The sequence below is a fragment of the Heterodontus francisci genome, chromosome 16 (assembly GCF_036365525.1).
Source record: "Heterodontus francisci isolate sHetFra1 chromosome 16, sHetFra1.hap1, whole genome shotgun sequence".
NCBI lineage: Eukaryota > Metazoa > Chordata > Chondrichthyes > Heterodontiformes > Heterodontidae > Heterodontus > Heterodontus francisci.
In genome coordinates, this window is record NC_090386.1 from 80,862,121 (window position 1) to 80,881,590 (window position 19,470).

The 19,470-nt window shown below is 42.9% G+C and overlaps 1 protein-coding gene across 4 annotated transcripts in view; it reads right to left on the bottom strand.

The window, feature by feature from the left end:
* Positions 1-15,252, bottom strand: part of osbpl2b (oxysterol binding protein-like 2b) — an 86,068-nt gene extending 70,816 nt beyond the window's left edge. For 2 of the 4 annotated variants that reach the window (XM_068048443.1, XM_068048441.1), the window contains exon 1: positions 15,161-15,252. The gene's annotated coding sequence lies outside the window, so the exon portion shown is untranslated. Of the gene's footprint in view, positions 1-14,752; positions 14,852-15,160 lie in introns of those variants that run through there. The other 2 variants (XM_068048442.1, XM_068048444.1) reach the window with 2 other exon arrangements.
* Positions 15,253-19,470: the final 4,218 nt, after the last annotated feature.

Below are 19,470 nucleotides of genomic sequence, written 5' to 3' on the forward strand. Positions count from 1 at the left end.
TGTCCATCGTTGCACCTTTTTTGAATTAAACACAAGCGTGGGGGACAATGGTTCTCTGGTGCATTCCCCATGGCAACCCCTCTACCAGAGTTGACTTGCCAACCAATCAGCAACCTTTTCTCATGCAGTACAAATCGTTGCTCCCTTTGAAATTTGGCACTCTTGCATCTGTTCTAATGAGTGCAAGATGAAAAACTTCGACAGCATGACTCTTTGTTTTTCCAGCAATACTCAAGTTCTGTACTACCAAGTGACTATTTATATGTATTAATCCTTCTCAGGAAACAGAACTGAGCAATATTTTCTTTGGTATGAGAAATTAATCTTTCCCATTATGATCTAAAAGTTGAGAAAATCTACTAGCCATAAGCTGCTGCGAACCCATTTCATTCCCCCCTCCCACCAATTCAAAAATGACAAATATCAGATGTTAACATTTGTACCAAAATCAGCATTTGCAAGCTCAGTAGACAACACACTTCAAAGTATACAATGTCTGTTCCCACATTTCTTTTTATATGTCTTTCTTCTGACTATTAAATCCACAAGTGATATCTGGTCACCTAACTTACTGATTTACTTTATTACTTTTAAAAATTCAATTGCTACTCTTAACCTCGTGAATGCAGCCAACAAGTTGCCTAGCCAGATGTACAAGACAGTGCCTATATGAAAAGGTAGTATGATGGAATTTACCTGTTTGTAGACATCTATCATTTATACATTTACTACTGTGGCATATAAATCAGTTCCCAATTTATTTGTTTTAATATTAGCAGCCTGGACGATTTCTGACAACTTATTGTGGATTGAAAAACAATTTGCTTTAAAATCTGTACTCGAGTACAACTTTGAAGGCCCACAATTCATGTAGTCATGAAATCAGGGCCAGTGTCTAAAGGTTAAAATGATATCCTAGAAATGTAGGCACACTGATTGCTGGGTGCGCAGAATATGAGCCCTAAACTTGAATGGTGAGGCCCAAGGCAACCCTGATACTGGTGGCTTCCTTTCCATGAAATGGGTGGTGGTGGTGACAGTGGTCCATGTTCTTTTAATGTGCAGCCACGGGAAGCAACTCCTGTTCATCACAGCTCCACGTGTAGTTTAAGTATATTATTTTAAAACTTTGTTGGTTGTGACTGTATTTTTCCCGAATGTATCTTGCAGCGGGCGCCTCAAAGAGGCACTGGGCCCTGTGCATCAGCAAGTAAGGGACCCGATGTCTGTTTCAGGTGTAGACACGCCCCATGGATTTTTTTTTTGGCCTCTAACAATATAGTGGGAAATGCATATCCAGCTTATAATGAGCAAATGCTTCCAGTCCATTAGCAGTTTAGGAATCTGTTTAATGGCCGAACTGAGGCCAAGTGACTCCATGTTTCTCTTAGCATAGATTAAAAACATGTAGTTTCGTCGATCAAAGAGTTCACCCTGGTGTCCTGGCCAACATTTGTACCTCAATCATTCATCCTTAAAAGAGTAAGAATAATTCGGCTGAATTTTCCTGGCCCATTGAGAAGACGGGCTGAGAGTGTGAGGGATGGCAATATGGCAGACGAAGGTGGCAGGAGGGGAGACTAATGTCTTCTTGGTGCCATGGCATAATACCAGCGGCAGAAACCTTAACATCACAATCGCCAGCTGGGCAGCTAATTGAGCCACTTAATGACCCAATTAAGGACCGCTGTAGGTTCTGTGGGGGGGGCCTCTTTAATGGGCACTCCATGGTCCACTGGAGGCAATGGCCAGCCTCGAGCCCAAAGCGCCGCTACAATAACAACCCCCACTTCGATCACCAGGGCCTGCCTGCCTGGCCCTGCCTTCCGCAAAGAAACAGAATTGTTTGAACCACTTTGCCACTGAGGCACTCTCATTATGGAACTTCAGCCTCAGCAATGGCACTGGAGCTACCGGCCCCTCTTGGGGCAGACTGCCATCCTCAATTGGATGGTAGATCCTGTGGCAGCCTAATTGGCAAAATGCCATCCCAGGGTCCCGCTGCCCACAGCAGAGTGGGCTGCCACTTTTTCCCCCAGCGGTGGGACTTCCAGCTCCTCGGAAAAATTCAGCCCGTTTTTTAAAAATTCATTCCTAGGATGTGGGCGTCACTGGCAAGGCCGGCATTTGTTGCTCATCCATAACTGCCCTTGAGAAGGCGGTGGTGAGCTGCCTTCTTGAACTGCTGCAGTCCATGTGGCATAGGCACACCCACAGTGCTGTCAGGAAGTGAGTTCCAAGTTTTTGACCCAGTGACAGTGAAGGAATGGCAATATATCCAAGTCAGAACACTGTGTGACTTCAGGGGAACTTGCAGGTGGTGGCGTTCCCATGAGTCTGCTGCACTTGTTCTTCTAGGTGGTAGAGGTCACGAATTTGGAAGGGGTTGTTGAAAAAGATTCTTGGCAAGTTGTTGCAGTGCATCTTGTATATGGTACACAGTGTGCCACTGTGTCCCAGTGGTGGAGGGAGCGAATGGGGTGCCAATCAAGTAGGCTGCTTTGTCCTGGATGGGATCAAACTTCTTGAGTGTTGCTGGACCTGCACTCACCCAGGCAAGTAGGCAGTGTTCCATCATACTCCCGAATTGTGCCTTGTAGATGGTGTACAGGCTTTGGGGAGTCAGAATGTGGGTTACTCACCACAGAATTCCCAGCCTCTGTACTTATATGGATGGTCCAGTTAATTTTCTGATCAATGGTAACCCCCAGGATGTTGATGGTGGGGGATTCAGCAATGGTAATGCCGTTGAATGTCAAGGGAAGATGGTTAGATTCTCTCTTGTTGCAGATGGTCATTGTCCAGCATTTGCGTGGCATGAATGTTACTTGCCACTTATCAGCCCGAGCCTGAATGCTGTCCAGGTCTTGCTGCGTGCAGGTAGGGACTGCTTCAGTGTCTGAAGAGTTGTGAATGGTACTGAACACCGTGCAGTGAACATCCACATTTCTGACCTTAAGATGGAGGGAAGATCATTGATTGCTTGTGCCTGGGACACGTCCTGAGCAGCTCTTGCAGTAATGTCCTGGGGTTGAGTTGATTGTGCTCCAACAACAACCACCACCACCATCTTCCTTTGGGCTCGGTATAATTCCAACCAGTAGACAGTTTTCCCCCGATTTCCATTGACTTCAATTTTGCTAGGGCTCCTTGATGCCACACTCAGTTAAATGCTGCCTTGGTAAAGAGTAGTCACATTCACCTCATTTGCCCACATTTGGACCAAGGGTGTAACGAGGTCTGGAGCCAAGTGACATTGGCAGAACCCAAACTGAGCATAGGTGAGCAGGTTCTTGCTGAATAAGTGCCGCTTGATAGCACTATCAATGACACCTTCCATCACTTTGCTCATGATTTAAAGTGGATAGATGGGGCAGTAATTGGGCAGATTGGATCGGTCCTGCTTTTTTGTGGACGCCACATACCAGGGCAATTTTCCACAGTTGGGTAGACGCCGGTATTGTAGCTGCACTGGAACAGCTTCAATAGGGGCACAGCTAGTGCAAGAGTGCAACTCTTCAGTACTACAGCTGGAGTGCTGTCAGGGCCCATAGCTATTACTGTACTCAGTGCCTTCAGCTACATCTTGATGTCACAGACTGGCATCTGTGATGCTGGAGTCTTCAAGAGGAGGTAGAGATGGATCCTCCACTCAGCACTTCTGGCTGAAGATGGCTGGGAAAGTTTCAGCTTTGTCTCTTACACTGACATGCTGGGCTCCGCTATCATTGAGGGTGGGGATAATTGTGGAGCTTCCTCCTCCCATTTCTTGTTTAATTGTCCACCAGGACTGCAGAGCTTTGATCTGATCCATTGGTTGTGGGATCGTTTTGCTCTGTATCGCAGGTTGAATACAATTCTGCTGATGACGACGGTTTATGGTCCCTCATGGATGTCCAGTTTTGAGCTGCTAGATCTGTTCTGAATCTATCCCATTCAGCACTGTGGTAGCGCCACACAACACAATGGAGTGTATCCTGTGTGTGAAGACAGGGTCTTGTCTCCAAAAGAACGGTGCGGTGGTCTCTCCTACCAATACTCTCAAGGACAGATACATCTGTGATAGGTAGATTGGTGAGGGCAAGGTCAAGTAGGTTTTTCCCACTTGTTTGTTCCCTTACAATGTGTCGCAGGCCCAGTCTGGTAGATATGTCCATCAGGACTCAGCCACCTCAGTCAGTAGCGGTGCTACTGAGCCACTCGGTGATGGGACATTGAAGTCCTCGACCCAGAGTGCATTCTGTGCCCTTGCTACCCTCAATGCTTCTTCCAAGTAGTGTTCGACATGGAGGAATCATGGTAAGTTTATGGCATAGAAAAAGGCCACTTGTCCCACTGTATCTGCGCCGGCCGTAAAACAGGCCACCGAGTCTAATCCACCTTCCAGCATTTAGTCCACAGACCTGCAGGTTACAGCACTTGAGGTGCATATCCAGACACCTTTTAAATGAGTTGAGGGTTTCTGCCTCAACTACCCTTTCAGGCAGCGAGTTCCAGACCCCCGCCACTCTCTGGATGAAAAAATCTTTTCCTCATCTCCCCTCTAATCTTTCTGCCAATCACTTTAAATCTATGCCCCCTAGTGACTGACCTCTCTGATAACGTAAATAGACTCTTCACATCCACTCTGATTCATCAGCTAAGGGAGGGAGGGAGGCAGTAATCAGCAGGAGGTTACCTTGCACATGTTTGGCTTGATGTCATGAGACTTTACGGGGTCCAGAGTAAATGTTGAAGACTCCCAGGGCCACTCCCTCTCTGTGGTGCCACCTCTGGTGGGTCTGTCCTGCTGGTGGGACATGACATACCCAGTGACAGTGATGGAGGAGTCTAGGACATTGGCTGTAAGGTACAATTCGGTGAATATGACTGTCAGGTTGTTGCTTGACTAGTCTGTGAGACAGCTCTCCCAATTTTGGCACGTCCCCATATATTAGTGAGGGGGACTTTGCAGGGGCGACTGGGCAGGGTATGCTTTTCTAAGCAAATGAGTTAGCACACCCCTATCCTGAGGCCTCAAATCTACCTGGCAGTTGGTATGAGAAAAGTCTGGTAAGCTAAATGTGCAGGATTACAAAACAGTAGCAAGAAGCAATGACTCTCAACAATCAAATTTATTAGCTGCAGAATTCCCTCTGTCTTAACAGTGTACTGAGCAGCACAGTTGTATTTCATGTAACTGTCGCAGCGGTGTGTACATAGCCTAGTATGACACTTGAGGGAGTGCTACACTCAGATGCCACCTTTCAGTTGAGACCTTAAACTAAGGTCCCCTCTTTCCCTCAGGTTGATGTTAAAGATCCCATGGCACTATTTGAAAAGCTGGTGATTTCTCAACCAACACTACTAAAACAGTTATGTGGTTATTTATCTTACTGCTATTTTTGAGACCCTTGTGTGCACAAATGTTGGTGGTATATTTCCAAATATTATAAGTGACTACACTTCAAAATCACTTCATTTACTGTGAAGCATCTGTAGGACATTAACAATACTACATAATTGCAAGTTCCTTCTTGGTCAAAACAAGTCATCTCGAATGGAGTTTGAATCCCCAACTTTCTCAGAAATAAGAGAGCTGCCGCTGAGCCAATGCCAACAGTAAAAGGCAGGTTTTTAAAAGAAAGGCTTGCCTTTATATAGCACCACTCACACCACAGTGCTTGACAGCCAATGAAGTACAACAGTGATGTTCAAAAGTTTTAAGTAGGAAATGCGACAGCCAATTTGTGTACAGGGTTCCATAAACATCAATGTGAAAGACCAGATGATCTGTTTGCCATGTTGGCTGAGGGATAAATATTGGCCAGATAACCAGGGAGAACATCCCTGCTCTTTCAAATAATGCCATGGGATCTTTAACATCCACCTGAGGGGGCAGATCAAATCTTGGTTTCACGCCTCATCCAAAAGACAGCACCTCCAAAGGTGTAATCTTCCCTCAGTATTGTACTTGTACTAAATAGTGTTCATCCTTTTTAATGTTAAATAATTTTATCTGTTGGTTTATAGCCCAAGTTTTGTTTCAGTACAAGGGAATCACGTGTAGAAAATATTTTCCAGTAAACAGAAATAGTGCAAAGAGCATTCTCTGTTCAATCCATGGACCCAACTACATTTACCTAGATAATGACACATTTCACTTTGTAAGGGATGGAAGGTTTGTTCACAAGAGTGGTCACTGATGTTTAACCAGAGCAGAATACTTGGTGTTGAAACTCAAAAAAGGAAGAGGGTGCACATTGACAGATTAAGTACTTAAAAGCATTTTTAGATCTACAGGCAATATGCCATATCTAATAAGCACAAGCCTTAAACTCTAAACCTTGAAACCTGGAAGTACTGAATGGGTGATTTTTCAAATATCTATAATGTCTTTATCCCTCCAATTTCCTGTCCTATCATTCCTGGAAGCACTGATTGATGCTGGGAATTTACTGAGTGAACAAACAAAATACATAGAGTATATAGCAGAGAAACAGACCATTCAGCCAACTAGTCCATTCTGGTGTTTATGCTCCACTGCAGCCTCCTTCCATCCTTCTTTATCTAACAATATCACTTAACCCTCTATTTCCTTCTGCCTCATGCTTATCTAGCCTCCCCTTAAATGCATCTATACTATTTGCCTCAACTACTCCAAGGTAGTGAGTTCCACATTCTCACTGCTCTCTGGCTAAGAAGTTTCTTCTGAATTCCTTTTTTGATTTCTTGGTGACTATCTTGTATTGATGGCCTCTAGTTTTGCTCTTCCCCATAAGTGGGAACACTATCAAAATTTTTCATAATTTTAAAGACCTCTATTAGGTCACACTTCAGTCTTCTCTTTTTAAGAGGGATTCAGGCTGTTCATCCTTTCCCAATAGATACAACCTAGCAGTTTTGGTATCATCCTTGCTAGTCATTTTTGCACCCTGTCCAGTGCCCCTCTCCATTTTTATAACATGGCAACCAGAACTGTACGTAGCACTCCAAGTGTGGTCTAAGCAAGGTTTGATATAGTTTAGCATAACTTCTCTATTTCTCAATTCTATCCCTTTAAAAATATACCCTAGTGCCTGATTAGCTTTTATGACCTATTTCACCTGTGTGTTGCAACTTTCAGCAATTTCCGTATTTGTACGCCCAGATTCCTTCACTCCTCTATCTCCATTTAGGTTCTTATTTTCCAAATAATGTGGCTCCTCCACCCCCTTATTTTTCTTGTCAAAATGTAACTTATTTCTGCTATTTTCCTATTGCTGCCTGTGATTTTATCCTGACCAGGCCTTAGTGGCTCTATTCCCATTCAGACTTACTTTTTTAAAATTTACATGTCTGTAGGATATATTATTTCACTTTATGTTCCTTGATAATTTAATTTCATAGTTCCTCTTTAACTTCTTTCCTTGTCATGCTGTCCCCTGCTGTTTATGTAATTTATATATGTCTTTCCTTATAGACCACCAAGTATTGTGATCTACGGAACTGAACTGAATGCCGTCGAGCAATTTACCTATTTGGGGAGCATCAACCCATTTGATGCCACCATAGACAAGGAAGTGGACAATAGGCTTTCAAAAGCAAACAGCGCATACGGCAGACTCTACAAACAAGTGCGGAGCAACCACAGCCTCAGAGTACGGACCAAACTCAAAGTGTACAAAGTGGTAGTCCTCACCACCCTTCTGTATGGCACCGAGTCATGGGTCCTATATTGCCTTCATGTACACCTTCTATAGCGCTTCCATCAGCGCTGCCTCTGCAGCATCCTCAAGATCCACTGGCAGGACTGCATCACAAACACTGAAGTCCTGGAAATAGTCATCACCACCAGCATCGAGGCCATCCTCCTGCAAAGCCAACTGCGTTGGATGGGTCACATTGCCCAGATGGACGACAGTTGCCTGCCATGTTGTACAGAGAGCTGTCCACTGGTAAACGGAACAGAGGGGCCCCATGCAAACATTTCAAGGACTCCCTGAAGTCCCTCTGTGTGCTGTATCGAGCATTGCCAGTGGGAAGCGCAGGCCATAGATTATGATGCCTGGTGATGCAACATTGGAAGTGCTACAGACACCTTTGAGACTGAACAAAGAACCAGAATGAAAGAGAAAAGGATAGATCCAATTGCCCCCAGCAGCATCTACACCTTCACTTGCACTCACAATGGGAGAATCTGCCAGTCATGGATAGGCCTGACTAGTCACCAGCGGGCCTGCAACCGATGAGTACAACCTTCCTAAAATCTTTGTCTGCAAAGAAATGCCAAAAAGATATTTTTCCTTACCCTCAATTTTTCTTTTTTATTAACCTGTGGTGTCTCATTAATATTTAGTTTTATCTTGTTTTTTAGTGGAATATATTTATCATAGAATGAAAAATTGTTAGTCACTTGAAGTGCAAAATTTAATTCATTTAATTGATTCATAAAATAGGGCCTGACGCTAGGTTAGCAGAAAGTCATGAAATGGAAGTTTAGTTTTTCTTTTAACTGCAAAAATGCTGACTTTTGATGATATTAATAAAAATTCAGCTCATGCTTAAATCCATGAATTCTTCATGCGAGTGTCAGTAGTAATCATTATGTATGACAGCTGAACCCAATCTAGTCCTTATCAGACAACCTTTTGAGGAGGTGTCAATGGGTAATGATTAATAGTGTTTTTTTCCCCTCCACCCTGTCCCCATCCCTAAACCAGCTATAGCACTTTTATTGCTGCCTAACTGATATCAATTAGACTAGTACAAATTACATATCATATCTGAGATCTTGTGGTCTGTATGACTCAACTTCACAACCAGGAACAAATTCACCAATGGAGCGGTCATGAAATTAAACACGTACATTACTACTAGATTTCAGCAGAGAATCTCAACTCTACAGGATTTTAACCCCATCAGATTCAACTTCTAAGTTTAGCTTTAAAATGCTAGGACTATTTGGCTACATTCAAAACTGATGATAAACATATTAAACTAGACATTTTTCTTGTTAAATGTCCATTTTGCAAAGTTGTATCAATATGCATTTCTGGAGAATGACTAATTAAAATATCAAAAATCTAACCTGTTAAATTTAGCAGAAAATAGAAACCTGCATTTCGTTATTTTCTGCCAACCTGGGCTCCGACCTTGGCTACTTGATAAAACAAGGTGAATAGAAATACAATTCTAATCTATTCTATGAAAATTCATAGAAGTTACAATATAAAAAACAGGCAATTCAGCCCAATAAATCCAGATCAACATTTGTCCTACACATGAGCAAATAGTTCTAATTTACCCAACCTGTTCCTACATCTTTTCAACCCCTTTGCCTCATCTACCTATCCAGTCTAATCTTGAATGTTAACATAGTTGTTGAGGCAGAGGCTAATCCTGGGTGAATTCCATAACATAACTAATTTCTATCATTTTGTCCTTTCGCTAATTACAGAAAACAGCATTAGCAACTCAATGGTCAGCAGCTTCAATGCTCTCCTTCAAGATACTGGAGAACGTTCCTGTTGGTTAATGACAGAAGAAAGGGTGAAAAATACATCTTGCTTGTAAGCAAGTCAACATTTATATCTGCCCTTTCATTTTCAGCAGTAGAAAAGTTGAGCTACTTCTGTAATAAGATAACCTTCTAAATTAGATCCAAAATTTGGACCACAAATTATTGCTCTCATTGTGGATATTCAACCGGAATTGTTAAGATATTAAATGCATTGTTTCTGGAGTCTTGGAAAAACATTCTCAGAATTTATGTCTATGATTTATCCTTCATATCAACACAGTACCCACCCTCTGAAAGTATGTTCAGGTTGAGCTTTTTTTTTTACAGCTACAGAGATCATACTATAGCAATTTTGCTTGGCCCACCAACTGGACACTATTGCCTAAAATTTTTGCTCTGTTCTAATTGTATGCAAGTGTGTGTGTTTTTTTTCAGTCCTATAATAAACTGATAGCTAGGACTTTTCATGCCTCTTTCCAAAAAAAGGCTTTCAAGCTTCTGGCCCAGTACCTTCAACCCTCATCGAACTCAGTGGAAATTTTCTCTATATACCCATTTCTAAAGGACTTGTTTACTATTACATTGCACAATATTGTTACATGTAGCAGAGTAAATCTTCACAAATGGTTACATTTATAAAGACTTGCCTAAGGTTTTCAGAACTATAATAATGGACTGTGATGTATATTCCTGCCAATAGCTAACAATTTGTAAGAGGTTTCTTCCAGCCTACATATATTACAGTAAATCAAAATTACTTATACTCAAACCCAGATATAAAATAATTAGAATATTAACAAACCACAGTATATTACCCTACCTGCACAAGTGTCTAAACAAAAGTTTTCACTTTGCAGTTCCCTGATTTTTTTTTCACCAGGGCACCTCACATCTGGTAGCACACTAATTAGATTTACCTTCTACTCCACCCGTTACAACAAACTATTAAACACACTAGGAACAGAGCCACTTTCTAAGCAAGTCAGCTATGCCGGCCGCATCATAGCAGAGCATGTGGTGAAGACGACAGAATCCCAAGAAACATTACTTAAAGTTTTGACATACCCCTGAAAATCAACTGGTGAACCTTCAGGTGGGATTTAATTTTCTACAATTACCGAGGCTAATCTGTCAAGCCATTGCCAAAGTCAATTAAAAGGAATCAGTGCTTTTTCAAGGTAAGCTGCTCCAAAAATGTAAAATCAAGTGTGTATGAATGGTCCCTTATCTCTAGAGAACAAAGTGACTGTGTAATGGATAGAGCTGCCCTAGGTGTCTGTCACTTTAAGAACCCAATAAGAAACTGATCACATGCTCCTAACACAAAAGAACTGGGGAGGGTCATTCGGTTACAGGTGTAAACCTCCAAGAAAGGTTTAAAAGTCAATGCACAGTCGCCTTGGCACAAAACTTTAATGGAGAAAGCAGTAGTAAGAAGAGGCCAGAGCTAGCGGTGCTATCTGTCCAAATGCTGTGGGGATTAAAGACAATGGCCGGGATTTTTCCCTCAGCAGACGGGAGTCATCCACCGACTCAAAAGTCAGTGGAGAATCCACCTCCGCCTGGCCTGGGGCTCCGATCTGCATTTTGCAGTTCTCCAGCCTTTAGCTGGTCTGAGGCAGGACTTCCACCGGCTTGAGGCAGGAAGTCCCACCTAATGGAGCTGCTGGCCAATCAGCAGGCCGGCAGCTCTTAGTCCCAGCAGTGCCACCGGGAGCAGTGGCCACTTCTGGGACTGCAACCCAGCCATCGGGAAGATGATGTCAGGGAGCCCAGAGAGCGAAGTAAGTTTTTGATGCTTCGCTGGGAGTGATCGGTCAGGCCCCGGAGAGACTAGTGTACCTACATCCCCAAATCTCCCTGTTTGTACACCCTTTTTTAAATTGTACTGTTTGTTTTATATTTCTCCTCCTCATTCTTCCTGCCAAAATGAATCATTTCACATTGCTCTGTTAAATTTCTTATGCCATGTGCTGGCCCATTTCACCAGCTTGTCTATGTGCCCGTGAAATCTGTTACCATCCTTCTCTCCGTTTACTATACTTTTAGGTTTAGTGTCATCTGCAAAGTATTAAAAACATGGTAGGTTTTATGGTACTTTCGAACTGTACATTTGAAAGTTTAAAAAAAAAACTTGGTTTTCTGCTGGTTATTTGTTTATCCTAGATACTTACTAATTTTGATCTGTTTTCATTGAGTAACAGATATTTAATTTGAGATTTAACAAATAAGTGATTTAAGCCAAAAGTTTTCTTCACCTACAGATGAGTACCATTTTGGATGTGTGACATTTTTGACAGGTGTGATGCAATGAATGCTTGCTGGAGTCAAAAGGTAGTAGGTTCATATCCCACTCCGTAGACTTGAGCACAATAGGTTGACACTTCAGTGCAGTACTGAGGGAACGCTACACTCTGTCAGAGGTGCCTTCTTTTGGATGAGATGTTAAACTGAAGCTCCAGCTGTTCTCTCAGGTGGACACAAAAGATCTCACGGTACTATTTCAAAGAAGAGCAGGGGAGTTATCCCTGGTGTCCTGGCTAATATTTAGCCCTCAATCAACATCACTAAAACTGATTATCTGGTCATTATAACATTGATGTTTGTGGGTGTTTGCTCTGTGCAATTTGACTGCCGTGTTTCCTAGTAGACTTCAAAAGTACTTCACTGGCTGTAAAGCAGTTTGGGACATCCTGAGGTCATAAAAGGCACTATATAAAGGCAAGGCTTTTTCAATAATTATATGGTCAATGCATTATTGTCTTTACTAGGAAGTCAGGTTCAGAAGAGCGCTCAGTTTTTCTAACACCCAAAAGTACAATTAGGCATATAGCAGCAGGAGGCGGCCATTCAGCCCTTCAAGCCTACTTTGCCATTCTAGATCACAGTTGATCGTCTACCTCAACGCCATATTCCTGCACTATCCCCATATCCCTTGATGTCATTTGCGACTAGAAATTTATCGACCTCTGTCCTGAACTTACTCAGTGACTGAGCTTCCACCACCCTCTGGAGCAGAGAATTCCAAAGATTCACCGCCCTCTGTGTGAAGACGTTCCTCCTGATCTCAGTCCTAAATGACGTGCCCTTTATTCTGAGATTGTGTTCCCTGGTTCTAGACCCCACAACACTGTCTCCTCAATCTCTCCTCATAGGATAATCCCACCATCCCAGTAATGAGGCAGGTGAACCTCTGCTGCACTACCTCAAGTATATCCTTCCTCAGGCAAGGGGACCAGAACTGCACACAATATTCCAATGCTCTAGACAATTGAAGCAAGTATTCTTTGCTCCTGTACTCAAATCCTCTTGTGATAAGGGGTAACATACAATTTGCCTTCCTAATTGCTTACTGCACCTGCATGCTAATTTTCAGTGACTCATGAACAAAGATACCACTTCCCAATCTCTCCCCATTTAAGAAATGCTCTGCACCTCAATTCCTCCTACCAAGTGGATAACCTCACACTTATCCACATTATATTCCATTTGCTATTTTCTTGCCCACTCATTCAGCCTGTCCAAATCCCCTTGCAGCCTCTTTACATCCTCCTCACAACTCACATTCCCAATGAGTTTTGTGCCATCCACAAACTTGGAAATATTACAATTGGTCCCCACATCCAAATAATTTATATAGATTGTGAACAGCTGAGGCCCAAACACTGATTCTTGCAGTACCCCACCAGTCACAACCTGCCAACGTGAGAAGGACCCATTTATTCCTACTCTCGGTTTTCTGCCTATTACCCAATCCTCAATCCAAGCTAGTATATTACCCCTAATCCCATGTGCTTTAATTTTGTTTGGTAACCTCCTAGGTAGAACTTTATCAAAAGCCTTCTGGAAGTCCAAATATACCACATCCACTGGCTCCTGCTTATCCACTCTGCTAGTAACACCTTCAAAAAACTAAAATTTGTCAAACATGGTTTCCCCTTCATAAATCCATGCTGACTCTGCCCAGTCAGACCATTATTTTCTAAGTGTCCAGTAATCACAGCCTTTATAATAGATTCTACTGTACTGACGTCAGGCAAACAGGTCTGTAGTTCCCCTTTTTCTCTCTCTCTCCTTTCTTAAACAGTGGGATTATATTTGCAACCTTCCAATCTGCAGGCACCAATGCAGAATTTATAGAATTTTGAAAGATGATCCACTATCTCTTTAGCCATCTCTTTCAACCGATTAAGGTGAAGATCATTGGGTCCCAGGGAGTTGTCAATTTTCAGTCCCATTACTTTCTCCAATACTATTTTTTTTTACTAATCCTAATTTCTTTCAGTTCCTCATTCTCACTAGGCCCTTGGATCTCAGTTATTTCAAGGAGACTTCTTACAAACTGTGTTATTCCAATAGGTTATTTATGTCTGGAAAAAGCATTTTGAGCCATGTAACACCAAGTCTTGGCTGAATTACTGGTAAGTTTGAGCTCTGCCAATTTATTAGAAGCATAATTTTCATAATGATCTGTCTGGCAACAAGATAAAGTTTAGTTAATATCGTAACACAAGAGGTATTCATCACTTAGAAGTTAAGTTATAAAGAGTCAAGTTACAGTCTTTAAACCAGTGCTGTCAAGTGTAAAATCTCAAATTCAAATTACTGTAACCATATTATTGCTCACGAGTCTCAAATACATTATCGGAAAGTAATGAGACGGGAAAAGAAGAAAAGGGGAATCAATCAACTGTAATAATAAGCGCAGGTAGAAAATAGATTTGATTTCAGGTGACCTCGCAGCAACAAGCGACATAGTCGACTAGCTGGAGGAAGTTCTTCGATATGGTATACTGATAATTTAAGCATACAAACACGGCTCTTCGACGTCAATATACATCTGCCAGCGCTGTGAACTTTCAGTAACCGAGCACAGGATTAAATAGACACCGAGTTGCATACTTCTCGACACTAAACACGTACAAGCATAACAGATCGCCTTGCTGAGTGGAGTGAGGTAAAAACTAAAGTGAACTGATGTGTGTGTAATCCCGCATTGGGCGTTTAGGGTACCGCTGAAGAAGGCCTGTCCGCAGGGCTATCCAAGGACAAACGCTGACGTCCTCTGTATGGAAAAAACATACACAACCATACAACCAATCTCTCCGGCAACGTGCCCCACAGATGACACTTTGTGCTAATAAACGCTACCTTATTACGTCCACTTTTGGGGGGGCGGGGGGGTACCTGTTTGCTTTTATTCCAGGTTCCTCTGGAGAAAAACGTGGAACAAACTCCAAATAAATATTTCAAGATTAAAATATGAGCTACCTCCGCCTATGATCAGATCCGCTCAACATCAAGTTGTCAAGAGCTCCAAAAGCAGCACCGAGGCGGAAACGCAACCGCCCCGAGTGAATGGCAGCCGCCTCATCCTATCGACGTGCGCCTTGAAGCCACTGACGAAGGCCTGTGACGTTATCAGACCAATAGGAAGCGGGCTTAGGCGGGGCTTACCGATTGGGGGAGGGGGTGGATAGCGCGCACTGAAGCTGGTGCTCGAGCTTCATCAACCGCCGCTTCAAATCGACGCCGTGATTTCCCCCCCCTCCCCTCCTCTCTCTTTTTGTCATCAGCCTGCTAACAGGTAATGACAGTCAACGTGTCAGAAGCGCTGGATGACTGACGAGCGTTTTCCTATGTGAGGCCGAAACGTCGAAGTGTGGGGCAGTTACTCACCATGGGTTATCAGCGGGGCCTGTCCGCCCGCCGCCCTCACTGCTCCAAAAACAAACGACTGCGCGTTCTGAGCGCCTGCTCACCACTTCTCGCGAGACTTCATTCAACTCGCGCACTCGCTTACACCAGCTCGCATTACCTTGGCTGCAGCCTTCAAATTAGGTGCAGCTCCTAGCTGTCCAATATTGCCTAGCCTGTTCACTGACCTGAAACGTTAACTCTGCTTCTCTCTCCACAGATGCTGTCAGACCTGTTGAGTTTTTCCAGCACTTTGTTTTTATTTCAGATTTCCAGCATCTGTAGTATTTTGCTTTTATTTTATTGCCTAGCCTGTAGCCTGGTCAGTGGTTTGTGAAGCAGCGCCTGGAGTGGCTATAAAGGCCAATTCTGGAGTGACAGGCTCTTCCACAGGTGCTGCAGAGAAATTTGTTTGTTGGGGCTGTTGCACAGTTGGCTCTCCCCTTGCGCCTCTGTCTTTTTTCCTGCCAACTACTAAGTCTCTTCGACTCGCCACAATTTAGCCCTGTCTTTATGGCTGCCCGCCAGCTCTGGCGAATGCTGGCAACTGACTCCCACGACTTGTGATCAATGTCACACGATTTCATGTCGCGTTTGCAGACGTCTTTATAACGGAGACATGGACGGCCGGTGGGTCTGATACCAGTGGCGAGCTCGCTGTACAATGTGTCTTTGGGGATCCTGCCATCTTCCATGCGGCTCACATGGCCAAGCCATCTCAAGCGCCGCTGACTCAGTAGTGTGTATAAGCTGGGGGTGTTGGCCGCTTCAAGGACTTCTGTGTTGGAGATATAGTCCTGCCACCTGATGCCAAGTATTCTCCGAAGGCAGCGAAGATGGAATGAATTGAGACGTCGCTCTTGGCTGGCATACGTTGTCCAGGCCTCGCTGCCGTAGAGCAAGGTACTGAGGACACCACCTCCAGGCGCGTATCCATTGTCTCTCGAGATAAGGAGGCCCAAAAGAAGCCTTAAAACAAGGTGCAGCCACCAGCTTGCCAATATTGCCTGGCCTGTGGCCTTACAACCAGCTTGCCAATATTTCCCATGGTGCTTCCTTAAATCAGTACCAACCACCAGCTTGCCAGTATTTCCTTGCCATAAGAAATAGAAGCAGGCGGAGACCATACGGCCCTTTGAGCCTGCTCTGCCATTCAATGTGATCATGGTTGATCTTCTGCCTCAACACCACTTTCCTGCCTGTTCCCCATAGCCCTTGATACCCTGAGATTAAAAATGTTTATGCCAGCCTTGAATATACTCAACAATGGAGAATTCCAAAGATTCACAACCCTGTGTGTAAAGAAATTTCTCTTCATCTCAATCCTAAATAATCAACCCTTATTTAGAGGTTGTACCCCATGTTCTAGATTCTGCAACTGGGGAAACAACCTCTCAGTGTCTACCCTGTCAAACCCCTTCAGAATCTTGTATGTTTCACCTCTCATTCTTCTGGACTCCAGAGAGTGTAGGCCCAATTTACTGATTTAAGGCTGCAGACTTAAAACTAGTTTCAGACAACAGTTTGCCAATATTTCCTCGGCTGCAATCTTAAATCAATTTCAGCCAATAGCCAGTATTTGAGGTTGCGGCCTTAAAACCAGTTTCAGACACTTCCTCAACGCTCCTAGGCTGCAGTTGCAGCCAACAGCTTGCCAATCTTTTCTAGGCTGCAGCTTTAAAAGCAACTTATAGGAAACGACAATGCAAAATGATTATCAAGGGGAAAAATAACTTTATCTAAAATACGAATCAAATATTTAACAATGAAATCCATTTGGATCTGTCATTCTTAAGAACAAACTATATATATTTTTAAAAGTTTGTAATCTTTGTCACTATAGATATCACTCCTTTGGCCTTCAAGTCTCTGTTTTAGTAACTAAACATCACAACTGTTTTATAACCAGACTATGAACTGTGAACAATGTTTCTGTGCTGTAACATTTTATGGCTTATATTTTAAGCAAGCTTTGTAAAGCCATAAATGATTATAAATACATTGGAAATCTGTACCTTTGTATTAGTAATGCATATAATATTTTTACTTTGTTTATGCAGCTGGGCCTACCAAATGTTCGGTATAAATTCTAATTAAATATATTTCATAAATGTGGATTTATTTAACATATTAGTTCTTGCCTCTTCTTATTCTTCATGAACGCAACAGTGAATCATGCTTTGTGACGCTTCTATGGCTAGCACCCTTCGGTAGCTTAGTAACCATTTTCACGTGAACCTGGACATTCATCATTGGGAGCCAAAAGTAGGCTTAACCATATCGATACCTAGCATTCATACATGCATACTAGCATAATAGTAAGGGGCAGAAAGCTTAGCAATTTGTTATTCTTGCCTCCCTAGCCTGTGAATGCCTCCTGGATTCAGATGAACAGACTCAGTACACACCAGGGCCCAAATCTGGGTCTACGGTTTACTGCTCACCATGCAGTGCATTTAGGCACAGATTCAAGAGGAGGGTCATCGAAGTGCAGAGAAGCTATCCTACCCTATCTAGAGATAACATGGTGTGAGCCATCCTTCCTGCGGTGGTATTGTACACCTCTGCTTTGACAAAACATTTGTCTTGAAGTGATGTTCAACCTTTTAAAACTGGAAAGGTATAAGTGGTCTGGATCTCCTTACTGGGATCCTGTGTAACATGATTTCTCTTTCCCCTCCCCCCCCCCCCCCCCGCCGTCCCCCCACCTTGTCCACAATTCCATAACCCGCCCCTACATATATAGGAAATATATTGCTGTTCCTTCACTGTCACTGGATCAAAATCCTGGAGCTCCCTACAGCACTGTGGGTGTACTCGCACCAGATGAACTGCAGTGGTTCAAGAAGGCAGCTCAATACCATCTTCTCAAGGACATTTAGGGATGGGCAACAAATGCCAGTGATGCTCACATCCCAAGAAACAAATAAAAACATGTTGATATAAGACTGTCATCTCAAAAACTCCTATAAAATGACTGGGCTGCTTATTGTAGTACTAACAATATGGAATAAAGTACAATTTTAAGAAAGTTAATTAGACTCAGTGGAGTAGAATTTCCATTTTGGGTGGAAATTGGGTGCAGTCGGCACCCTGACCCAAATTGCTGTTGCAATTGCGTTGGTTTTCCAAATTGAAGTTATGGTTCAAGTTTACACTCAAACTAATTTGCAAAATCACCAAAGTAATATGAACCAGTGCAATGTGGCAGCATATTGAACATAATTGTCATTTTTGCATTAAAAATGGTCATTGATGTATTTAAGAGTGGTAGCCTGGTGCAGTTTCATTAATACAGCTAAAAATGGGTTTATCACAAAAAATAAGGGGATAGAAACTCGTCTCAAGCGGTGGTGATCAATGGCTGGTATCAGATTGGTATCTTGTTATTGACTGCAATGGAACTGAATATCAGGTGTTGCATATAATGGGCAGCCGATCCAATACCACATTTTGCACCACCGCCTGAGATGAATTTCTCCCCCAAGAATTTTTATGAGTATCCAGTCCACCACCTGTGAGTAACCTGATTTTAAATTGATGACAATGGGCGTAATAAAAAAAACCTATACTAAACCTTTTACTAGTTTCATTGGTGTACACTAGTCAGTTTCTTAGTATGCTAAACTAATCTTTTAAAATATGCCTATTTGTGCCTAAAATACAAGCTTTATTTGAAGAGCCTTCTTGAATGGGTGCGATCAGCAGAAATTTGCCATGCTGATTTTTTTCATCTGGGGTCATCGTCAGTTTCATGGACAGAGCTGACTACCAGTGTGATGTTTGTCAAACCAGCATTAATGATCACGGAAATTAGATTTTTGCTCGACATAACTTCTGCTTAATATTCCTCGCTGGTTTGGCGAATTACGATGGTAAAACCAGAGCAAACCACTGGAAACTCTAGGCTAGGAAAACGTGATTGTGAACCTGCTTCCTAATGGAAAAGTTATGGTTTTTAGCCCCATGGCTGTGCTTCCTCAATAGTCAATTTTGTCTGCATCGACTAGATGCTGAACAGAAGTGATCCATTTCCCAGAAGTAGCATGAAGTCCAGCTCCATGAAGTACTGCTTCTACAGAGTATTTAACTCGGGGAATTTGGTGAGTGAGGGAATTCTGTGCAATGAGCGAAGATGTGCTGTTTTGGTATTTTATAAACAAGGAGCTCTGAGATAGGGATGGGAGACAGCGAGACCTGAGAGCCGAAACCTAGTGGCATTAATTAGGTGAGCAGGTCGGTAATTGGTTGGTGAGTTTTAAGGTTTTTCTCTGAACTAGAGCAGTAGTTTA